The sequence below is a fragment of the Spinacia oleracea genome, chromosome 1, assembly GCF_020520425.1.
Source record: "Spinacia oleracea cultivar Varoflay chromosome 1, BTI_SOV_V1, whole genome shotgun sequence".
NCBI lineage: Eukaryota > Viridiplantae > Streptophyta > Magnoliopsida > Caryophyllales > Amaranthaceae > Spinacia > Spinacia oleracea.
The window spans coordinates 54,204,928-54,215,371 of record NC_079487.1 but is presented as its reverse complement, the minus strand read 5'-3'; positions in this window follow the sequence as shown (position 1 = coordinate 54,215,371).

The window sequence follows — 10,444 nt, the reverse complement described above, 5'->3', positions numbered from 1 at the left end:
CATATAAATTTATTGGTTTAAGTGGGAGCGTTTTTTAGTCATAAACTCTTGATTAGGTCTACAAATCCTTAAGGTTAAAACAACTTGATTAGAATTAATAAGGACTGAATAATTGGTAGATTATTGGTGCCCTTGATTAATTGCTGCAAATGTTTACGTGATGCATAATGTGTTTTACTAACCAGATATGTGGGCCATTCATGATAATGAATGGGTGAATGGTATATATTGTATATGTACTGTTTTGCAGGTTATGAAGTGACTAGTATGGCCCAAATAGGATAGAAAATATGGTCTGCGTACCATTAATTTGAATGTAATTGGTCTAAAGTACCAAAGTTATTTTTCAATTCAAATATGGTATGCGAACCATCAAATAGTTGTAATTAGTTATAGCTTATTCTATTTGAAGAAAATGGTGCCTCCCACGGAGATTTTCAAGACGGACTTTGAAGTCAAAGCTTCAAGATGAAGTCGGGCCATACTAGATCACAAATATCTTATGCATGTTTTAAGTTATTTATTGTTTTAAATATGTCTTAAAATGCATGAGATCAAAAGCTTGATTATGTTGCATGATTAAGGATTTTAGTTCACTTAAAATCTAACCAACATAGTAAGAGCCTTAAGTTCCAAACTTAAAAATTGAGTTATAAGGTGCCATGCCAAAATATACACTTGCTTGGATATCCTTTACATCAATCTAGTAATAGTTTTCGCTCAGCGAGGTGTTACTTATTGGTCCTAAAGGGGCAAGGTACACAAATAATTGTGAGTACATGTTAGTTTTGGTGAAACTCAACGATATAAGTAAGGAGTCCTTTTATGTCGTGGCAAAATCGATAGGTTTACCTAATAAGTTCTTAGACGTACCTATCAACCAAGAGTAGTTTCTAGACTATTAGCAAAAGGCTTTTGCTTACCTAAAATGTTTTAGAATTGAGTCGACAAACTGTGCTTAATTCTTCAATGGTTTTAGGGTCTTGGAATCATTTTATTCACACCTGCCGGAACAATAAAATCGAATAAAATGCTAATAACTTGTTTGAATTGCATGGTTGCTTTAATTTCAAGTTATTGTTCATGAAAAATGTTTAGACTTTGCATGCTTCAATGTATGTTTTAATTATTGTTTATAATTAAATATCTTGCACTGAAGTAAATCCTTTTAGAAAGGTAACAGTAAATTTCCTCGATTGGTAGTGAATCCAAGAACGATTCACGGAAATGAGAGAAAGTGAGCAATTTAAAATGTACGTTTCTTATAGCGACTTTCATGGTTGTTTTCGAATATCAAAGTCGAATGGCAAACCAATTGGTGCTTGTGAATTCAAAATACACTGTAGTTTTGAGATCATAAAGCATTGAGTCTAATACGCTCAGCTTTACCAATGGTTAACAACCTAATATCTTTGTCCATTTAATTCTCGAATGAGTCTAGTCCCTAGACATTCGAATAGATCGATGCTTAGAGAACTTTAGAAGCTTCTGGTAAGATCATCTAGTTGAAACTTAATATTCAACATAAATTAAATGTTAAGAACCTTGTTGGTGACATTGGACATGTCTAACAAAGTATAAAAGTCAACACTAAAGAATTCAATTCTTAAGACTATAAGAAAGGGTACAAGAAATAGGAAAACGAGGAACAAATGAAAGGAATTTACGATTCCGTTTCTACCTATAAATTTATGTTTAAAGAGAAGTGACCTAGCAATCAAACTTCCTTGGTATCATATACCGCTTGAGGTTCTTACTTCGGTAATAACTCAAACAATGGAAGCTAGGATACACTAATGACCTACAAGTGGGAAATGAAGCATGGCAATGCTACATTAGTTGTAGGGTCATCTAAGCTTGTTTTAAGTCCTTTCAAAGGCTGGAACTTAATGGCTATTTTGTTCCATAATCAGCATACCTAAATTTCTGCTTCAAACACAGAAAGACTCACATTCAAGAAAAACAAAAACAGTTTGTTTGTTTATTTGAATGAAATGGTCAATTACAGGTTGAGTCAATATGCTTGATTAAAACAAACAACTCTTTAAAGAACTTTACTAGGTTCAAATCAACCCCTTGATTTGAGTTCCACTAATCTTTGGCATTGTTTCTTAGACCATATCAACAAGTTAACATTCATAAGCTCTATGTTGATGGACTTTTTGAAAGTTGGTTGATTTCTAGATCAACTTAAGACAAGCTAGTCTTACTTGTTGAAAGTAACAAAGAATATGAACTATTGTTAGAACGCCTAGACGATAGAGTTCAAAGCTAAAGAAAGGTTTTATGACTTTATTATTTCACATGGATTTGAGTGAATATAGGTTTATTTACTCAAATGTGATATAAGTTGAATCTGTTTGGCTAGTTCAAAGATTCAGAAGTATAAAATCCACTTGGCAAGAAATCATAAAGATCTAGGTTAGATCATGTTGATGATTACTTGAGACCAAATATGATCATCAATGATTGTGTGTTGTAATCTAGCTCCATAAGATATGGCATATCTTAGTTGGAATAATCGAAGTCAATTGGTACTTGATTCGATTAATGATGAATCATAAAAACTTTTCCTATAATTTCTAAAACAAAATGCTCAACTACCACCAAACTAAACCAAATTCGTCAAAGCTATTGAAAAGTAATTTCAGGATATCTTTTCAATTATATATATCTAAAGAGTTGCTAAACTCAGTGGGAGCTTAGTGTTTGTTATTCAACAAACTAAGGCCCAAGTCTAGATATATGTTTCATTGTGATTTATTCAAATGAGACACAAGGGTATTGTTTCTACCACGAATTTTTGAGAACATAATGTTTGTTTGCTCGAAATAATGTCCTTTTGGAGATTCGTTTCCAAAATGACAAGTGGGAGAAAATAGACCTCGAAAGTCTTCGAGGCGAACAACAAACATAAACGGACATTCCGGAGGCTTTTCGAAGTGCTTCAGAAAATCCGAACTTATTCTTTAAGGACTTTAGAAGTGGCTTTAAAGAATAGACATCTCTTAGAAGACTTTACAAGTGATTCAAGGAGAACAGAATATTCAAAGGACTTTCAAGTGGCTATTGATATTCTATTGTTTGATGTTCTATACCCTAGTAGGCATAGAGTTCAAGTCACTGGAACTATGAGATTCTTCTATTAGATAGTGAAGAAACATGGAGTTCAGGTCACTGAAACTATGCAATTCTTCTATTAGATAGTGAAGAAACCTACAACTTACAGTCAAACTATTATCATGTAGATTAATGAGTTTGTGACCTGTAAGAAAGCTATGACGAAACCCAGATTCCCTGAAATGGTTAGAGGCCATATATAGACTCAAATGTTTTAAATGGTTAGAGGCCATAAAACATACTCAATGTCTTGATGACAAAATTGAAATTTTGTTGATTTGCAAGAATAGTTTCACACCTATTGGTTGCAAGTTTGTTTTAAGGATAAAAATCATCAAACATGAAATTGTGTTCACACACAAAGCTAGATTAATTGCTAAAGGTTATAAGCAAATTCACGATGTGGATTGTGTTGAAACCTCATGCAAAATCGTAATGCTTAAGTCTATAATTCAAGCAATGATTGCATATTGGTACATATGGCAATTGGATGACAAAACGTATTCCTCAATCAAATGATGGAATACAATATGTACATGGTATGTCATAGAGTTTGTGGATCCAAATAAATGCTTGAAAAGGAAAGCTAGCTTATAAAATCTAAGTACAGATTTAAGCAAGCAATTGGGAATTGGAACTGTATTTTAGTGAAACTAATAAGTATTTTAGTTTCATAAAATATACATGATTCTTATAGATATATAAGAAGTTTAGTGGGAGTACTTAAAACTTAATTGGTCCTATGTGTATCACACACATATCTCTCTATTGTGAAATAACATTCAAATGCTAATGACTTAGATTTGAAATTATTTATCAATGATGGACCATGGCGAAACTTAGTACATACTGGGTATTAAGATCTATTTACAAAGATCTTATGATATTGTTTTGGATTAAGTAATGGCATTTACTAAATCAAACACGAAAGTCTCCATTGGAGATATTCGACCCATGTGAATAAATCTAAGTAAAGGATGTTTGAACTATGTATAAGCATTTACTAAGTTAAACATCAAAGGATCTAAGTAAGATTCTTAACCTATATTATATGTCAAAGAATTTAGCTGGATTTAGTATCTACTGAAACTAGATAAGCTAAAGTTACATGAATAGAATTCAATTGGGAAATATTCTGCAAAAGAATTTATCATGTATGATATAATATGAGGATCGCCAAAAACGTATCGTATGACTTTAGGCATGACGAACATATACCAATCTCTATTGATCTAAGTGAAGACCAATTAGATTGAGATCAAGAAAAACTTATGGTACCTGAAAAGGTACATAGGATTACTTCTTGATTCAAGGAAATAAAGATATGCTAAATATTGATGCTACACGCATAAACACTGGCAAAGGATCAAGCAAGACCCTTTGGAGTTAACCATTGACAAGGACGAGCTAAAGAGCATCGTGTTTTGAAATGGCAACATGGATTGAACACCATGAGTTGTTGCGTGGGAAATTAAATATGTTCTAAGATATAGCTGGAAAATCTTCCACATATCTGTGAACTGCTTGGATAAGCAAATCCAAACAAAGCATCACTAGCAACCTATAAAGTTGAAGTAAAAGTAATTATTGCCTACAAAGCAATAAAACAGAGTTGTTTAAAGTTCTTCACTGACCTTGGGTAGATCACCTATCTGCTGGCTTGATGGTTCTTCATTGAAAAATGCGTAGAACCACTCTTGAAGCAAGAAAAACATCTGCTAACTTGATGGTTCTTCATTGAGAAATGCGTAGAACCACCATTGTAGCGAGAAAGACTAGATCACATAATAAACAAACTCGAAAAGATCTTATCATCATATCTCGAAGAACATTCGATGAAAAGGATATTAAGATTGGCAAAGCATGATAACTAAACCTATGCAACAAGTGAGAAGCAACACTCACGTTGTAGCACTGGAAATCAAGCATAGCTTTGAATTCCATGAATTGTTTTAGAAGATGGGTTTGAGGCCCATGGTTATAAAACATTAGGGTTGAACATTTATCATATATGAAATGTATTTTCATATTCCATTTAATCTTGGTTTAGTATTAAATGATGAGTCCCTTCAAATTTGACGATATATTCAAGATAGACTGTCAGGACCAGTCCTGTGACTAAGAAATGTCTATCAAGTGAACTTGAAAGTCAAAGGTTGAAAATGGTCCCTATTCGGAGTTTTCTATAAAATTGGACGCATAGAAAACGTTAGACGATTAGAATGCAAGATGACTAGTAGTTCTGTTTCTTGAACTATGTGGACATGGCAATGTCATAATCATTTGCATAGATACTTACTTTGGGAAGACTAGTATCGGACAAGACCTATGAAACTTTACTGTAAGAGATGAAAATCTGTCATAAGTAAATTTCATTAAATTATTAGACACTAAATCCTCAATACCTGAGTGATTTGAGATTACTTGTTTGAGAACTGGTTGCTTTGACGTTGACCAACCGTCGCACCGTAAAAGGAGGCTATAAAGGCAACGCTCAGGTAATCACCTATCAAACGAAGTCTAATCTCAAGATCGCAAGATTGGGATTGTCCTCCCATAAATCGGGATGAGATGCTTAAAAGTTGTACAAGGCCACTCGGAGAGCTAGAAACTGTGAAATGCATGGCCGTGCTCGGATGAATCATAGGCTATGATTATCTGTTTATTTGATCAGTTGAACTCTGAAACCGAGGAACACCTCTGGACATAATAAGGATGACAACTCTTACCTTATGTTAAAGAGCAAGCATCGAGCGACAAAGGAATTAGGAAATGCACACTTGTCCCTAAGGACAAGTGGGAGACTGAAGGAAATAATGCCCTTGGTCCAAGTATGCATTCTATGTTAAGTCTAATAAATGCGGTTCAGTATTAATTAACAAGTTAATAATTCAGTGAGATCAAGTGAGCTGAATGCCTAGCTAGAGGCCGCTTCAGTTCAAGTGGAATTAATGATATTAATCCACAGCTTACTCTTGACTGAACCCGTAGGGTCACACAAATAGTACGTAAACGGATCAAGTATTTAATGGCATTAAATACTCCATCTATGAATATTCGGAACCGACGGATCTTGGTTTCAGTGGGAGCTAAGATCGTCACAAGCAAGAAATGAATACTCCGGAAACGATGATATTGCCGGAAACGGAAATATGGATCGTATCGGAAAAATAAATATTATCCAAGTCGTAAATGTTGCCGGAAACGGAAACATGGTACGTATCGGAAAATATTATCGGAAATGGAAATATTACCAGAATCGGAAATATTGCCGGAAACGGAAATATTGTCAGAATCGGAAATATTACCGGAATCGGAAAATAATTCCGGAAACGGAAATATTAAATATTTGTTCGAAACGGAAATTAATTCCGGAATCGGAAATATTAAATATTGTTCGTATCGGAAATGAATTCCGGAATCGGAAACTTTAATCGGAAGCGCATCGTACGAATAAGCATCGGACGAGGCCTGCCGGACGAGGCCCAGCACGAAGCCAGGCCATCGCCCAGCAAGCCAAGCGCGCCGCACAAACAGCCACGCCAGGCCCAGCGCAAGGCCAGGCCCAGCAGGCTGCGCAGCGCGCACAGCGCGCACAGCACGCGCAGCGCGCAGCGCGCGCGGGCGCTGCGTGGGCTGCTGCTCGCGCGCACGCATGGGGCCCATCGTGGCAGCCGTGCGTGTGTGTGCAAGTGTTTGTGTTCGTGCACGTTTCCTAAAACATGCAGAGTTCGGTTAATGATTAAATTCCTAATTCTATTTGATAAATTAATTAAATTAGAGTTCTTGTAGGATTCTAGGTTTAATTAATTTGTATCTGAATAGGATTTCGATTCCCTTTCCATACCCCTATAAATATGAGGCTAGGGCTCACAATTTATAACGAGTTTCAAAGTATTCAAAAGTGAGTTTTTGAGAGAAAATTAAAACACACATCTTGCTCATAAAGTGCCGAAATTTTCTAGTACCTTAAGGGCGATTCTAGTTGGTCAATCTTAAGGCGGATCCGGACGTGCTGTGGACTATCTACGGAGGGACGACACTTGGAGTCCTAAAGACTTGTTCTTGTTCGGTTCGGGCGCAGCTAGGGAGGGCACGCAACAAAGAGTATGCATCTAAATTATGCTATATGATTATGTGTAAATAATATGTTGTCCTGGGTTAATGGTTGTTTCCGCATGATCTATGTAATGTCATATGTATCATAACCTAACACCGGAGGGTTTTGTCGATCCAAAGAATCAAGGAGAGGTATGCAAGCTTAAGAAATCCATTTATGGGTTAAAGCAAGCATCGAGGAGTTGGAATATACGATTTGATGAAGCAGTTAATGAATTTGGCTTCATCAAGAATCATGAAGAATATCTTAAGTATAAAATAAATTATAATAATTATATTAATCAAAATTAAATTCCGAGAAAAATTAGATTACGAAATTAAATTTTATTAAAATCGTTGTTCAACTGAAAATTAAAAACAAAACGAAATAAGTCAATTGGCCAAGGCAAGGCCCATGCCTCGCCAAGGCTGTAGCGTCGCAAGCGCTAACCGCACGCATGGCCGAGGCCATCGCACAGCCAAGCCCTCGTCAGTGCTAGCTGGCTCGACGCCATAGCTCGTTGTCGCTGCTTGTAGACACCTAAATCGTGTCTCCCCATTGGGATAACAACGATACCATTATCCTTGTTAGGTGGTTGGAACAACTCCGTGCGGAAGTCCCAATTGCTAGATACATTCCAAAATCCAAGAGCCAAAGTCTAAACCCCGTTCCCATCACGGAACTCGGTACAAAATACAATTTCCAAAAATAAATTTCAAAATCCAAGTACAATCTCACCCAATGGACCACTCCATTGGTTTTATAAGGCCTTTTCCAGTCGAAATGACACTAAGCAATCCAAATTCGGGCGCTGACCCACAAAACCGAGCAGTTCGGGCCTCATCCCGTAAAACCGAATTCAAAAACCCCAAGCAAGACTACGTGCCAAACAACGTACAATTCGTACAAAGGTACGCCCACTACAAGCCAAACACAAGGACGACATCTTCGTCCTTGTTTGGCAGCTTCTATGCCACGTCAGCTGCGCCTGGCGCAGCTGCTGCGCTGGACGCTGGCGTCAGTTGGCGTTTAGCCCTTCATTTTCCTATTTAAACCCCTAATTTTCAGCATTTTAGGGAGGCAATATACAATCAGAACGTCGTAATACAAAAATTGCTCCTCAAAATACAAAACTCTTCAAAAACTTCATACAAATCTCAAAATTCTAAGCAACTGGGAGCTGCAAGAGGAATTCTAGCCTAAACCTAACTAGGTATTTCCGAATCCCAATCCTAATCTACAATGTTTCTATGATTTCTATTTCCAAATGATTAGCAAGGTTGGCACTTTTATTCTTAAATGTGTCACTTGCAACAATCACACACTCTTACAAAATCAACACTTTCTATGATACAAATACAAAGTTTCAAGATTCAATGATGTTTAAGGTTGTTTGTAATCACTTCCTTAAACTAGAATTATTTTCAAACCATGGAGTAATCAAAGGTGAGGCCTTTTCAATGTTAAAAGGTCCAATCTTTGATATTCAAGACCCCATTTTTCAATATACAAGTTCAAGTTTCCAAATTTCAAGATTCAATGATATTTAAGGTTGTTTGTAATCACTTCCTTAAACTAGAATCATTTCAATACTTGGAGCATATCAAATATGAAATCTTTTCAACATTAAAAGATCTAATCTTTGAGATTCAAGACTCCTTATTTTAATATACAAGTTCAATGTTCAATATTCAATATTCCAAGTTCAATTTCTATGTTCAAAATCTAAGACACTTTGGGTTGAGAAACTTGACCTAAAGTTGAGATTTTTAGACTTGAATCCGTGTCGGACACACTTATTCTTAAGAAGTCGTTTGGCGTTCGGATCTCAAATTCAATAGTACATTTTCAATACCGCACCTTTCGATTATGCACTTCAATATTTCAATTTCAATAATGCCTTTAAATATTGCACCTTTCAATTCCGCACTTTCTATTCATGCAACTTTACTTGCCCAGTCCCTATAGGCAATGTGGTTTCCCACCTAGTCCCTTTCTAGGTGGTGATGTATTTTACTAATTACGCATCTATTTTCTATTGTGATGTTGCTTTACTTGTTTATTGCTTTCATCACCTCACATGTTAAGTACAAAATACAAGTTACACCACGCTTAACAAAGATAATTTTTGGACAAACCGGCCTTAGGTTCCCTTGAATTAACTTTAAAGCAAAGTGGTCACAATACAAAAGTAGAAATTCTATTTGTGCAAATTCTAAATTCAAATCCACATAGTGTCATAACTAGGGTATTTTCGAAAATGTTTTGTGACATGCATTTGAATATATTTCTAAGGTTCGCGGAATAAGCATCTCGTTCCCTTGCCCAGATCTCACCCATCCTTTTCTAAGATTCAATGCCTTATCCTAATAGAGTCATTTTCGGTCTTTCCAAACGGGACCTTTAAAAATTTTTGGTGGCGACTCCTTCGAATTCCAAAATTACAACAAAATGCCTTCCGTAGGGGATAAACCAAATTGCAAAAAGGCGGAAGAAAAACCCCTCTACAATTCTGGCGACTCCACTGGGGAGTTCCTGATTTCAACTTCAAAAATATGAGCATGCTTTGAGCTGCAAGCCACTGATCTACTTAAGTTCTGGTTGCCAGCTCTGGCGCCAGGCGCAGGCCCCTGGGCCAAACGCCACTGCCTGCATCCAGCACAGTGGCTCACAGTGGCTCGTTGCCCATGTTGCTCAAGTTTTCAAGTGGGAGTCAGTCTGTTTTTGAATTTCGAAGGACACTCCCAAACCTTGAGAACGAATTTCGAAAAATGAGCCTTTCAAATACAATATTCAAATGCGATTTTCAATTTTCAATATTCAATTTCTAGGCATTTCATGCACATTTCGAAAACCATATTTTTGCAAAACGAATTTCTACCTTGCCCAATACGGATGTGTTCTACATTCGGGCGAGCCCCGGGGGCAACGAAATGGTGATTCTCCATACGGTTCCTGACCAAAGTGTGTACATGACCATTTGCGCGCCTACCGAAACTTGACATTTTCTTGACATTCCCGATGTCAAGTATGGAGGTCGTCTGCCGACACACACGTCCCTTAGGTGGATGTGCAAGCTGTTGCCGGATCTGCCTCTTAGTCAAGTACCCTTTTGACACCTAAAGCCGACCACTTGCATCATACAAAACTTAGACCGACCTTAGGTTGAGAACTTTGCATGTCGCATTTCATATCCATGTTAGTGTGAGAACGTGCTATTTGTGC